Source organism: Diabrotica undecimpunctata, chromosome 7 (assembly GCF_040954645.1).
Source record: "Diabrotica undecimpunctata isolate CICGRU chromosome 7, icDiaUnde3, whole genome shotgun sequence".
Taxonomy (NCBI): domain Eukaryota; kingdom Metazoa; phylum Arthropoda; class Insecta; order Coleoptera; family Chrysomelidae; genus Diabrotica; species Diabrotica undecimpunctata.
The window spans coordinates 79,392,404-79,408,433 of NC_092809.1; the positions used below are offsets into that span (position 1 = coordinate 79,392,404).

At 29.2% G+C, this 16,030-nt stretch overlaps 1 protein-coding gene across 1 annotated transcript in view; it reads right to left on the bottom strand.

The window, feature by feature from the left end:
* The window catches only part of LOC140445519 (ATP-binding cassette sub-family C member 4-like), a 111,674-nt gene that overhangs the window by 78,077 nt on the left and 17,567 nt on the right, over nt 1–16,030 (bottom strand). The window lies entirely within an intron of this gene.

Here is a 16,030-nt window from a genome sequence, read left to right on the forward strand (position 1 = left end):
GCACAAAAAATGTTTGACTTAAAATCAACGACATAAAAACCAAATACAAGCGAATCAACAGAAAACCAATCAACCAATTCAATAAATTTAGAAAAAACATTAAAGTCAACAACTACAATTTCGAAAGTATAGAACACTTTAAATATCTTAGATCACTAATCACGGTTAGTAATAATGACACTAAAGAAATACAGAGCATAATTCATTTTAATACATGGATGTGAGTCATGGAGAATGACTAAAACAAATAAGGAAGCACTCCAAATATTTGAAAGGAAAATAATCAGAAATTTTTATTTAACCATATTATCATAACTACTATTTAAATGGGAATAAGCCACAATTAGAGGTTAAAGTTAGTTTATTGACGTTTCAATTTCAACTTCGGAAATCATTCTCACTAATGTTTGTATTTTGAGAACGATTTCCGAAGTGAAAATTGAAACGTCAATAAACTAACTTTAAGCTTTAATTGTGGCTTATTCCCATTTAAATGGTAATTACTTTAAAATGCCACAAGAAAATAGCTTCAGAACTCATTATCATATCGCTACAAATCCGTATAGAATAAGAAAACATACTGAATAAAGAAAGCTCGCATAACGATATTGTTCAGGAAAATAAATCCCTTAAGGTATATCGGACACGGGCATAGACGCCAAGATGTCAAACTTGTAGAACTGGTGTGGAAGGAAGTTAGCACAGAAGAATGCCACTTGGGCATGTCAGTATACAATGGAGAGAAAACATCCAATCATATTTTAAAAAATGAACATTTCATTTGATTGCAGATTCGTGGAAAATCGATCAACTTGGAGATAAGTTGTAGTCAGCGAAGACCTACCCAGTGTTGTAGCGCTACGTATTGATAATAATAAAGAGAAAGGAGAAACAGTGACAAAAAGCAACAAAAATGGACTATGGAGCAAAGCTGCTTCAAAATCTTTGATTGGAGAGGATTAAAATGAAAGTATAAGAAATACAATGGATGATTGATGGATTCGAGAAACTTGAGACTTGAGAAAGGCACTCTCCGAAACAGCTGTAGTGATAAGATAGAAATAATTTTGTAGAAGTTTTGCTGTTTTATTGTTAAACAAAATGGAATTAACATACGACATTATATACGCTAAAATAACTAGACAACTTATATGATACGGACATGTAAGGAGAAAGTTTAATGATACAATAATCTACCCAATATTTGTTATGAGTAAAAACGATATGAATAAACAAAATAAAGAAATCCATGGCAAAAGGCAAAAAGAGTAATGATTTAAAAATGAGAGAGGTATCCTGTGGATAACATGTGCTTAATTAGGAACGAATGGAGATGAAGATCAGAAGACGACAAAGAATGTTTTAAATTGATAAATGTATACAATTTTTAGCAATGTATATTTATAGGTCATTATTAGGGCCAACGTGCTAATTTTATGTAAAATAACACTTTTCAAGTTGGATCGGTTACAGCACGGTGGAATCAAATACACCCAAAGTTAAAAACTATCGATGTTTATATGAAAGATGAAACCTTATGGCACATGACCGTGCAATCTTGACACCTATACATTATCACATAATTGTGAACGGTATATTGTACCTAATTACTGATTATTTTATTCTAAGAATAAGTTTAATAATTTACGGGAGATTTAATGTATTTAAAATTTTACAGGATCCGGTCTCGTAATAAGAAGTCAAATTTCACTACAACTCCATTAAAACGTGTTAAATTTTACTTTGGATATTCTTTCTGTGAATATAATAAGTAAAAATACAGTAAGTTTCATCTTCTTATTGTGCCGTATTCTAATTAAGGTTAGCGATTACTTCTTTAAACGCTTCCCATAAATTATTATAGTTTAAATTTAACTACTTTATAAAACAAATATTGCACGTCATAAATTGCAGGAATTGAAAAATTACAAAGATCTCCTGTTTACAGAGTTTCTTTTAATTTTATGTAGTTTATTACAATCCTACCGAAGGGCTTCTACTTTCTTAAACTGTTACACGACTACTCTACTCGATGTTAGTACATTTAGAGACTAAATGTTTAAGTGCATATTCATTTTAACAAAAAATAATATTATAGTTTAAATTTAACTACTTTATGAAACAAATATTGCACGTCATAAATTGCAGGAATTGAAAAATTACAAAGATCTCCTGTTTACAGAGTTTCTTTTAATTTTATGTAGTTTATTATAATCCTACCGAAGGGCTTCTACTTTCTTAAACTGTTACACGACTACTCTACTCGATGTTAGTACATTTAGAGACTAAATGTTTAAGTGCATATTCATTTTAACAAAAAATAATAATAAATAAAACGAAAACTAGCCATTTCCAAGCTTATAATAAATACTTTTTTAAGTTTGAAAATAATTAAAGCAAGTAATATAAATAACCACCATAAAATATTTAACTACATTAACCGAGTACCTATTTGTGAAATTTCTCGAGGACTAAATTGATTGATATTTAAATAAATTTGAAGTTCCAAAACGTACCTGCTGTAAAATTTAAAAATCTACGACTAATCAAATTATTGGCAACATCGGAGGAGTTTGGTTGTGTACGCAAAGAAATGTAAACGGATCCCAAAAGTGTTTTAACCTATTACGGAGTCCACTTAATCCGACTTGTTGGTCGGAGTCCACATAAAGCGCTACCCAGATAATAATATACACGATGTATATTCGCCTGGAGTTAGTATAATACCGTTTTAGTACGGAGCCCCCATTAACCGCTAGATCTATATATATGTATATATATATATATATATATATATATATATATATATATATATATATATATATATATATATATAAATATATATATATATATATATATATATATATATATATATATATATATATATATATATATATAAATACATATATATATATATATATATATATATATATATATATATATATAAATATATATATAAATATATATATATATATATATATATATATATATATATATATATATATATATATATATATATATATATATATACAGTGATGAGTGTTGTACCACCCGGCAAAATAGCGGAAAGGATAGAAGACAGATTAAGTTGTGAGATAGTATGAGATAAAGCTTGTTCTTGACGTGGCTATTTCACTTCAGTCATAATTATACGGATGACCTCGAAAATATTTTATTTTAATAATTTCTGATGTTAGAATAAATGATTGAATAAATTAAGATATATTATAGTAAAAAACATTAATTATTAGCGATTTTAAATTAATAATTTTTAAGTTTATTTAATAATAAAAATAACTTAACTGAAATATTTGATTAAACTAAAGGTAGGTATGTTCTACCCTAAAACAATTGTGTGTGGAATTGGCGTAATAGTTAGAGACGTGGTCTAGTGACAAGAAGATTGGAGGTTCAATTCACACCAAGGATAAAATTTTTGTATTAGTCAATCAAAAAATAATAGAAAATATGATACATATTAGGTAAAAAGTTTTCGAAAAACTCATTATTTACAATTTATTCTTATTCCAATGTTAAAAAATAGAAATACAAAATAATTCAATTTCAGTTTTACAGTCTTCAGTTGTGATTGCAAAATAATCCGGTTAAGACTGTTTAATGCCAAATCCATCACTAAATTCTCAGTGTTAATAATAATTCCTCTGTACAGGTAATGATTTTCAAAACAATTAACAACATTGTAGTGGATGCGCGCGAACATCTGCCTGTTTTAAAGCTAACCAAATCATCAAGCCATCAAAAATAATAACATACCGAGAAGTGTTTTTGCACGGTAAACAGAAACTTTTTATTGAAAAAACAATTCGTGAAAATGGTTTTAACGGTCGAGGAAAAAGTGCAAATTGTTGTCTGGCATGTGAATGGATTATCAGACAACATGATTAGACAACAATTTGTAAATATGTTTCCAAATAGGCCGGCTCCAGCACGATCAACAATTCAGTCTATTATACGTAATTTTTTTACTTATGGATCCATGTTCACTCCAAGAGGAGTTCGTAGACGAAGGGAGGTAAATCCAGATTTGGAACTAAGGGACACTTTGATTTGTGCAAGTATTGAGCAAAATCCTACCCAATCAACATCTCGTCTCGGAGAACAATATGGAATTACAAGATTTAGAGTAGGTAAAATTTTGAAAAGACATGGATACCATCCCTATAAACTTCATAAATCCAACGAACAATTCCCTGGGGATCAATATAGACGTTTAGAATTTTGTCAAACTGCAATGGAAATGTCACATCACAATTCAATGAATGCTCGGTATTGGTCTCAAGGAAATCCTCGTCAGATTTATGTCGCTCGTACCCAGCGTCCTCGAAAAGTAAATGTTTGGGGAGGCATAATAGGGAATCATGTCATTGGTCCATTTTTTATAGACGGTATGTTGACTGGGCGGAAATACTTGAAACTTCTGCAAAATCAAATTGTCCCAGCCCTTCGTAATTTACCAATACCTTTCGATTCCATATGGTTTCAACACGATGGTTGTCCCGCACATAATTCTCGCATCGTCAGTGAATATCTCAGTGCGACTTTTCCTAATCGATTGATTAGTGGTCACGGAGATATTTTTTGGCCTGCAAGATCACCTGATCTTACACCTTGTGATGTGATTTTTCTATGTGAGGATATATCAAGTCCAAGCTATATGGAATTGAAGACGATAGGCCTAATTCTCTTCAAGAATTAAGAGAAAAGATCTCTGATTCAATGAGAGGTATTAGTCCAGAAACATTAACTAATGTTAGACGAAACTTTTATAATATATTGGGTTATTGTTCTGGTGCTAATGGAGGCTTATTCAAACATTTATTGTAAATACATTTCATTAGAATAATTTTTTTTTATTTTTATAGAATTTCTACCTATTTAAATATTTTTGGAAGTACATTTATTTAGAACGTTCTTTTATGTTTGAAGAATTATTACTTTATTTTCGAAAGTACGACATTGTTTTTTCAATTTTCATGTTTTACTATAAACACTTCTAATAAAAACTGAAATAAATGTCTAGTGATTTAGAGCAAAACGATATAATGTCTGCATAATTTCAAATTTTTAAAAAAGTAAAACCTTCATGTGGGATTTGAACCCTGAACGCCTGCATGAGAACATCGTGACTTGAACTCTGATCCATCAAACTTTTATATTTCTTCAGTGACAGTTTGGGATATTGTTCTGCTGCTAATGCCGGCTTATTTGAACATATTGTAAATACGTTTACTTACAATATTTTTTTTATTTTTGTAGAATTTTTACTTATTTAAACATTCTTTAAACGTTCTTTTAATTTTGAAGAATTTTTACTTTATTTTCGAAAGTACGGCGATATTTTTTTTTCAATAAGATATTTGTGTTTAACTTTAAACACTTCTAATACTAGTAACGACTGACATAAACGTTTAACGATTCAAAGCCAAACGATCTCTGCATAATTTCAAATTATTAAAAAAAAAAGAAAACCACATGTGGGTTTTGAACTCTAATCGTCTGCGACGTCTTTGTCGAATTCTTACCACTAATCCACGAAGGATAGTGATTATTCCGTGACAAGAGTGTATGAAACTCCTCACATCATAATAGAAATTATTCTTGGTTAATAACTTAAAACTTTAGATTAAATAATTACTATTAATTAAATTATTTTATTCACATTTTTGCTTTATTGTGGTCAATCAGTTTTTACTTTATGTGAAATTAAAAAATGGAAATACGTCACACATACGTTACACATAATAATTATGACCGAGGTGATTTAGCTCGAAGCTAACGTCTAAAGGTGTGAGACTATCGATTTATAATGTTAATTATAGGTTTTTACCTTCCCACCTCTACTACTTTCATCTCTTTTTATTTCACAACGTATTATATTTCTATCTTTTGCGTTATTTTGCTGGTTCTTAAGGCACTCATCACTGTATATATATATATATATATATATATATATATATATATATATATATATATATATATATAAATGTTTTGGATGGGTTGGAGTCAATAAGAGGGCCTATTGGTTAACTATTTATTATCTCTAGCTTTAAATTGTGTCTACAATTATTATCAAGAGCTGTTAAAAGAGACAAAATATCTTACAAAGTTGAACTAGAAAGAAAAATTTTTTTTTTGTGAACTCACCAAATAAAATTAGTTTGGTTAATAAAATTGCTGCTAATACATTTCAAAAAGAATTACTTCAAAAATGTCCCAATAAATGTTTCTCTGGAATTTTAATATAATTTTGAAAACATTTAAATAAGTTCAAATAGCGACCAATTACAAATAAGCCTCAATGTCATAAATGCCAACTTAAAATTTTTATTTTTGACAATTATATTGCCAAAAATAAAATTTTGTTTAAAAATTCTTTTTTGTTTAGTAACAAAAAAGAAGAAAATTTATTCACCATTGATAGATGTCTGAAAAAATGTAAGAGATATATGGAAAATTAAATCAAAATGTGATATTTTACAGGTTTCACATATAAACTATAAAAAAATAATATAATTATAAAGTTTGCTTAGATTTTGAATTTCTGATCTTTTGTTTAAATTATTATCACTTTTGCTAATACAAACCATTTCCAAAAAAGTCCTTTTGGATTTATTACTTTCATTACATAAAATTTTTATATATTGTATATATAAGCAGCGCTGATATGAGTTAGTTAGTTGTTAAGATATTATCGTACGGTAAACTTATAAATAAATATATTTACATAAATTGGAATTGCTCATTTTATTGGTAAAACGCTACCGTTGGTGTCACGGTGTGAGATAATTGATTAAATTATTCAGCAGTGACTTTTGAACTTTTAAAAAGTATTGTTCGTCGGGAACATCCGCGCAGTTCGGTAGTGATCTTGGTAAGAAACAACATTTAAAAAAGTACGTGTGTGCCTGACTAAAGATGCTGATAGTAAAACTTTTAGTTAAACAGTTGCATGAGCAACTAGAAGAACGCGTTGAAGACTGCAGCGGGTCCAAGAATATCCTCCAAGAACGACTGAAGAATGTTCTCAACAAGAATGGAGTTGACCCAGAGACATCCCAGTTTCAATCAGCAGAAGAAGCAGTTTTAACGAAAATAATTATTGGAAAATTCGAAAATGTTTCTCTAATGATTGTGGAAAATTCTAGAAAAAATGACGAGAAATTCAAAAATGTTTCTAGGAGATTATAAGAGACTTCTCAAATAATTAAAGAAGTGTGTAGTCAGAACAATGAGAAATTTTAAGATGTTTCTAGAAAATTCGATAAGGTAGAATTGTCGGTAAGTAGATTGTCGGTCAGATAGCCAAGCGGGCTGGGCGGCCGGTTCTCACTCGCTTCACTGCGAGTGGTTCAGTGGTTCGATCCCCAGCTCGGTGTACAGAAAACAAAAAGGCTAACGCAGCAGTTTAAAATTCTAAATGAATCTGCGGCTTAGACTAGAATATGCTGGTGTCTGATCGGCCTATGGTGGAGCAGTACGGCAAGAGATAAGGGCTTGCGGCTCAGTGATACTCCTCCATAGATCCCTACCGGAAGGGCGAGGAGCCTAAATACCGGGTATATATATATATATATATATATATATATATATATATATATATATATATATATATACATATATATATATATATATATATATATATTTATATATATATATATATATATATATATATATATATATATATATATATATATATATATATATATATATATATTGTTATGATGTGTTTTTTGTTTGAATGATGAGCAATGAGTATTTTTAATAATATAGGGTTTTTATCGCGGTTCTCAAAGAATTAGTTTGTAAGTACTTTTTTAAATTATCTTTATTATAACTATTATGAAACACACATATATATCTAACCTATCCAATGTAAATTTAAAATAAACAATTTTTAAATTGATATTCTTATAAAACTAATTAAATTCTATAGACAATGTTAAATTTAAACAAACTATCTTCAAAATTGAAATTGTTATGACACTAACTAAATTATATTAACAAAATTTTGTACCTTTCTTTCACTGAATGCCTAAATGAACTGTTTTCTACTATATAGATTCTAATCACCACTGAATGTCTTCGTACTTCAGTTATCCTTGTTTTTTGTGAAATTACTTTTTCCAATTATCAGCTTCTACCAATTTTAAGATATAGTTTTCTTCACCAGCATTTTTACACCACCAAGCAAACCAGCAAACACCATTTATATTTATTCTTCTTTTCAATATACCAATATCCAATTATTATAAGTTGATTTATACTAATCTCCAATCATAATATAATTTTAATTCCTTCGAATGTCCATCCAATATTCTTCTAATATACTTTTATAATCTTCAATAATTATTTGTGTATAATTATAAATGTGCATTAAATATATGCATAATTTTTCATCTTCATTTAACTCACTATATTAAACAATTGGACTATCTCCAACTAACTTTCATATTTCTTATTAAACTGCTTGACTGACTTACTCAAACTGTGAACAATTGACTTCACTAACTAATCTACTAACTTTCATAATAAACTGCTTGACTTCTGACTAAAAACTTCCATCTTCAATCCAAATCACGGGTATTTATATCCTTTTGGATATTCCAGAACCATCTGGTAAGAGATCATGTTCCAATTTGTTCTATCACTTCTATATAGATGTTCTCGAAAAAAATATCTGTTCGATCCACCGCCATAATCATTATATCGAGAATGTTCGACTGTAAACAATGGTCACACTCTGCACTCTGGAGAATTCGTTAATGTTCCATTGATAATTTTGTTGACATTTAGGCTTTTCAGATCAGAATAAACATTCAAATTAGTAACTAACACTCTAATTTAATAAAATACACAATTCAAACAATATATTATTATAACCCCACTTTATATTCCCAATTATTTCCTAAAATGTCAACTTGGAGACAGAGTTTGTATAGTTGGTTGCCTAGTCACATGGCTCACTTAAATGTATCTACCACATTATAATTACTAAAATACAACTTTTTACAATTATTATATGCTAATTTCTTAAAATTGCCCTCACATAAATAATTTTTATAAAATTCTCTAGTATATAACTTATTTAAAATAATCAAATACTTTTTTATATCTAATATTATGTAGTATATAACTTATAAATTATTTTCTATAAACCCCAATCGTCACAATACCCCAAAATAATATTTAAAATAAATAATTTACTTATTATTTTTTTAAATATTAATTTTCTCATACCTTATTAAATTTAATAAATCAAAATTTTTTTTTTATTTAAAATGTGTTAAATACATCCCTGTTCGCTGTCTATGTCAAAGCAGAGAACAACGGAGCACAGTTCGGCTATTCTATGGTCAAACTGTCATGTCAAATGAAGCAATGTATAATGGAGGCTATATCAAAAAATAAAAACAACTAATGTAAGGTTCTATAATTATTTTGTATTCTGTTTATTTATAGACAAGATTTCCGTTCACAAGGCTTTCATCTATATGAATCGTAAGTTTTACACTTTCCATATTATTTTTAGAAAGACATTTATAGTATTAATTCTGTATCTAACCCCAAATTATGATTTTTAGGGTACCAAACAATTTCCCTATGTACAAAATTCAACAAGTATGATGTCAAATTTATTCACAACAAAGAAATCTACCATCTAATTAACAAATCAAGTCTATTGAATAAAATGGATATATCAGTAAGCTGTTAGTGTTTTTATAATTAGTGTTAGGTTTATAATATATTACTTCCTTTTGAAAAAATGTACATTTTTCTTGATTTATTTTTAGTCCAACTTTATCTAATCTGTTTATTATAATTTTTAGGTGTTTCTCATGATCTTCAGCCGTTTTAGAAAAAATTAATATATCATCAATGTAGTGAATTACAAAATGTTCATATTGATCCAAAATATCATGAAGACATCTACATAGAACACTGCAAGATGATTGAAGTCCAAATGGTACTACTTTGAATTGATATACTACTCCATCTATCTGAAATCCTGTATACTGTCTACTTTTTCTTTCTAGAGGTATTAACCAGAAACTATGCTGTAAATCGATTTTAGTGAAAAATGACATTCCTGTAATTCTTCCTAATATTCCATCTATACTCATTGGTGCTTCAAATTGCTTTTCAGTAATCTTGTTAATATTCCTTGCATCCAAACATAACCTGATTTCACCTGATCTTTTTCGTACTACTACTATGGGGTTAATAAAACGTGTGTCTGCCTTCTCAATGATCCCATCTTCTAACATATTATTAATTGTTTTGTTTACATCTTCTCTGTATTTATATGGTATTGGGTATGATTTTGTTTTAAAATCTTTTTCTTCTTTAACTTTTATACTATGGATATAATTTTGTGCAATTCTATTTTCTTTATTGACAAGTCCCTTGTGTTGCTGCAATATGGAAATGACTATTGATTTATATTCTTCAGGGCAATTTAAAACTTTCATCATATCTTCTTCTTTACAAATAACATTATTCTTCATTATGTACTCATTATTCCTTGCTTCCAATTTTACGCACTCCGCCTCGTAGGCATCCATCTGCTTAAAATTTCCATTCCTTAAATATTCACTACAATAATTATTCTTTACATTCTTTTGGGACATATCCCTATCATCAAAATACATTTCTTCTTCATAAACATCACTATTTTCTTTTAATAATATCCTATCAACTCTTATTCCTTCTTCCACCTCATCTTTCTGCATAAATTTAATTATTTGCCCTTCCAAAGTTACCATTTTTTCTTCAAAATCTATCTTTACTTTCTTCTTTTCCAATTCATCATTTCCCATTAATATATCAACACATAAATCCTTGACAATAAATCCTTGCATATTAATTTCTTTATTAAGAATATTAATTTTAAAATTGGCTAGTTTATCAATTTCACCCAACTTCTTATTATTTGCACCAATAATTTTAATTTTTGGAATCTTTATTATATCTGATAGTTTTAATGTATTAAAAATAAAATTCTCCGAGACTAAAGTACTTTCTGAACCAGTATCTATCATAATTTTAATCATTTTATTTTTGGCCAAAGCATTTATATAAATTAAATTAATAGATTCAATAATTTTATCTTCATCTAAAGAAATAAATTCAGAAGGTTTTTCATAATAGCAATGGCCTAACTTGTAATTCAGAAAGTTTACTGCACAAAATTTTGATTATTAGAATTGTCAGATTGTATCTGACCACTTGGATCTGATGTCCTATGTCTTTCCCTACTATGACTTCTACTCACATTTTCCTGCCTTGTACTATTTTGTTCCCTGTCTTCGCAGCTTCTATTCCTTCGAACACAATTTACCTGTCTGTTATAGTTAGGTCGCTCTGTATTTCTTCTATTGTTAAAATCTTGTCTATTATTATTAGTACTGTTATTAAAATGTTGTCTATTATAATTACTGTTATTATTATTAAAATTTTGTAAATTATTACTATATCTATTATATGATTGTCTATATTGTTGATTATCATTTTTATTATATTGAAAGTTATTATTGTTTTTTCTGTTGTTATTATTACTTGTCATATTGCCTCTTTGTATTCTTTGAATAAAATTAATAAAACTATCTATTGTTTGAATATTTTGTACAGTTACGGTTTGCACAACATCAGCATCAAAATGTCTAGATACATTTAAGACTGTTTCATCCTCTCTAAGTGGTGGTTCTAAATATTTTGCAACTGTTATCAATTTCAATGCATAATCTACCATATTTGATTTTAAATTTTGATTATACTTTCCAAAATATAGAATTTCTCTAAACTTGGCTTGCTCTAATTCACCCCAATAATAACTTAAAAATTTATTTTCAAATGTTTGAAAATTATCTAAATCATTTTCAATACTAGCAAACCAAGTTGCTGCATTGTCATTTAATGTCATTCTAATATAATCTTTAATATCATTAATATTATTCACAAATCTTAATTTATGTTTTAAACTATTTATGTATACTCTAGGATGCAAATTTTTTATATTACCAGAGAATTTAATCCCAGTCTCATTTGTTAAATTTAAGTAAGGTCTCCCTATGTCTCTCATTTGTGAAATATCATCTATTCTCTGTTCCACATTTCTTATTTGATTACAATTTATTTGGATATTTTGTTGTATATCGTCTAATTTTTCTTCTGTGTTTCTCCTGTCTTCGTTAATTTTTACTTCTAAGTTACATTTCTGTAACTCTATTTTCTGTTCTATATCTATTTTATTATCTTGAATAATCCTCTTTACTTCTGTCCTCTCATTGTCTATCCTTTTCTTGTAGTCATTCCGTATACTTTTTATTTCATTTGCAACTTTTTTTTCTGCAGCTTCAAATTTTTTATCCATTTGTTTTACAATTTTATTATTATTATCTTCTATTTTCTTTTCTAATTTTCTATAATTCTCTTCCAATTTCTGTTCCATTTTTTTCATGTCTTCTTTGATTTCTTTTGAATTCTCTTCTATTGTCTTGTTCATCTGCATCATTAATGACATCAAAGCTGCCATATTGACATTTTCCTCTCTTTCTGGATTCATTTCTGCAGTATCTTGTGGAACTTGAACTAAACTCTCCTCTTGTATAGGTTGTGTTTCTACTTCCACATCTTCTTCATTCTTTTTGCTTCTTGTACCTTTCTTTCCTTGAGACATTTTGAGACTTTACTTGTTCAAATATAATTAAAATAAATTCTATAATTTTTCCTTTCTACTGATAATTAATTTAATTATATGAGAGCACTTATCTTCCCAAACTAATTCTTTTAAATAGAGAGCCACCGCGTTGGGTGCCAAATTGTTATGATGTGTTTTTTGTTTGAATGATGAGCAATGAGTATTTTTAATAATATAGGGTTTTTATCGCGGTTCTCAAAGAATTAGTTTGTAAGTACTTTTTTAAATTATCTTTATTATAACTATTATGAAACACACATATATATCTAACCTATCCAATGTAAATTTAAAATAAACTATTTTTAAATTGATATTCTTATAAAACTAATTAAATTCTATAGACAATGTTAAATTTAAACAAACTATCTTCAAAATTGAAATTGTTATGACACTAACTAAATTATATTAACAAAATTTTGTACCTTTCTTTCACTGAATGCCCAAATGAACTGTTTTCTACTATATAGATTCTAATCACCACTGAATGTCTTCGTACTTCAGTTATCCTTGTTTTTTGTGAAATTACTTTTTCCAATTATCAGCTTCTACCAATTTTAAGATATAGTTTTCTTCACCAGCATTTCTACACCACCAAGCAAACCAGCAAACACCATTTATATTTATTCTTCTTTTCAATATACCAATATCCAATTATTATAAGTTGATTTATACTAATCTCCAATCATAATATAATTTTAATTCCTTCCAATGTCCATCCAATATTCTTCTAATATACTTTTATAATCTTCAATAATTATTTGTGTATAATTATAAATGTGCATTAAATATATCCATAATTTTTCATCTTCATTTAACTCACTATATTAAACAATTGGACTATCTCCAACTAACTTTCATATTTCTTATTAAACTGCTTGACTGACTTACTAAAACTGTGAACAATTGACTTCACTAACTAATCTACTAACTTTCATAATAAACTGCTTGACTTCTGACTAAAAACTTCCATCTTCAATCCAAATCACGGGTATTTATATCCTTTTGGATATTCCAGAACCATCTGGTAAGAGATCATGTTCCAATTTGTTCTATCACTTCTATATAGATGTTCTCGAAAAAAATATCTGTTCGATCCACCGCCATAATCATTATATCGAGAATGTTCGACTGTAAACAATGGTCACACTCTGCACTCTGGAGAATTCGTTAATGTTCCATTGATAATTTTGTTGACATTTAGGCTTTTCAGATCAGAATAAACATTCAAATTAGTAACTAACACTCTAATTTAATAAAATACACAATTCAAACAATATATTATTATAACCCCACTTTATATTCCCAATTATTTCCTAAAATGTCAACTTGGAGACAGAGTTTGTATAGTTGGTTGCCTAGTCACATGGCTCACTTAAATGTATCTACCACATTATAATTACTAAAATACAACTTTTTACAATTATTATATGCTAATTTCTTAAAATTGCCCTCACATAAATAATTTTTATAAAATTCTCTAGTATATAACTTATTTAAAATAATCAAATACTTTTTTATATCTAATATTATGTAGTATATAACTTATAAATTATTTTCTATAAACCCCAATCGTCACAATATATATATATATATATATATATATATATATATATATATATATATATATATATATATATATATATATATATATATAGAAGCGAAGATTATACAGTTAGAGAGCATGATAACCAATACGAAGGTGCTACTACCAGTTAATATAGTAGTTTTAGATCCTGTATGGGTTCTGCATGCGTATGGTTCACTAAGAGACATCTTTAAGAGCAACATCCCGATAGCTATGAAACGGAAGACATTTGACCAATGCGTTCTTCCTATTATGACATACAGAGCAGAAACCCTCACGCTCACAAAAACAACAGCACTAAAAATGCGAGTGGCACAAAGGCGCATGGAAAGATCAATTCTCGGCGTGACAAAAAAAGACAAAATAAGGAATCAAGACTTAAGGAAAAGAACAGGTATCAGTGATGTCGTCGAACGTATAGCCAAGCTGAAATGGAATTGGGCAGGTCACATAACGAGACTGAAAGACACAAGATGGACCAGAAAACTAATTGACTGGCGCCCAAGAGAAGACAAACGCAGCAGAGGACGACCACCAACACGCAAGAAATGGCAACAAGAAGCACAGAACCGTGAAGAGTGGCGAAAAATGGGAGAGACCTATGTCCAGCAGTGGACAGAAGAGGTTGCATGATGATGATCATGAGATCCTGTAGTAAAAGAAGAATCACCAACAGACAAAGCGACACATCATATGAGATTCAAATTGCCACCATTTGATGGGAAGTCTTCTTGGTCCATATAACTTAGACAATTTGAAGCTATTGCGACGGCCAATTATTTTACAGAACAAGAAAAGGCTATGTCCGTGACTGTTGTTTTACGAGGCGATGCTGCGGATATCCTAAGATGGATTCCTAAGGGTCAAGAAAAATGTTACCAGACCCTGTTCACTCTACTAAATAAATGTTACGGAGATGCCCAAATACAACAAGTCTACAAAGCATAACTAAGAAGTAGAATTCAACGAGCAAGTAAACATTTGTAAGAGTTTGAAGCAGATGTTGCTCTTATAGTGCGGTTAGCTTATCCAGAAGCACCAGACAACATTTTGGGAGAAATTGCTGTAGATATATTCGTCAATAGGTTGAAAGACATTGAATTACAGAAAGCTTTTCGACTAGCAAGACCAAAAGTTCTAGATGAAGCGCTCGCTATTGCATTGGAACATGAAACAGCTAGTCAAACTTCACGAAGCCATTGAGTATTTAATTGGATGCATCAAAGTGAGAGACCTACTTGGCAAGACATTAGTGCATGTAGTCTATAAGTCAAGTCATACTGGAGCCAATAGAATTGCCTAGTACTAAACGATGATCTTTGAGAACGATGATGATACAGGATTTCAGCTTCAGTTGACTGTACCTAAAAGTAAGGTGTCAGAAGTATTGCGTCAGCTGTATGATGGTGCATCAGGTGGACACTTTGGTATTACGAAGACTCTGCAAAAGTTTGAGAACGGTTCTATTGGGTGAACTGTAAAGATAATGTAAGAAGATGGTGCCGGAAATGTGAACTGTGTGCAACAGTAATAGTCCTGTTGGTAAAAAGAGGGCACCCATAAAACAGTACAATGTTGGTAGTCCTATGGAAAGTGTAGCAATCGGCATTGCAGGTCCATTTCCAGAAACGGATGATGGAATTAAATATATCCTCGTAGCCATGGATTATTTTACGAAATGGACTGAGGCCTATGCGATACCAAATCAAGAAGTTGCTACCGTTGAA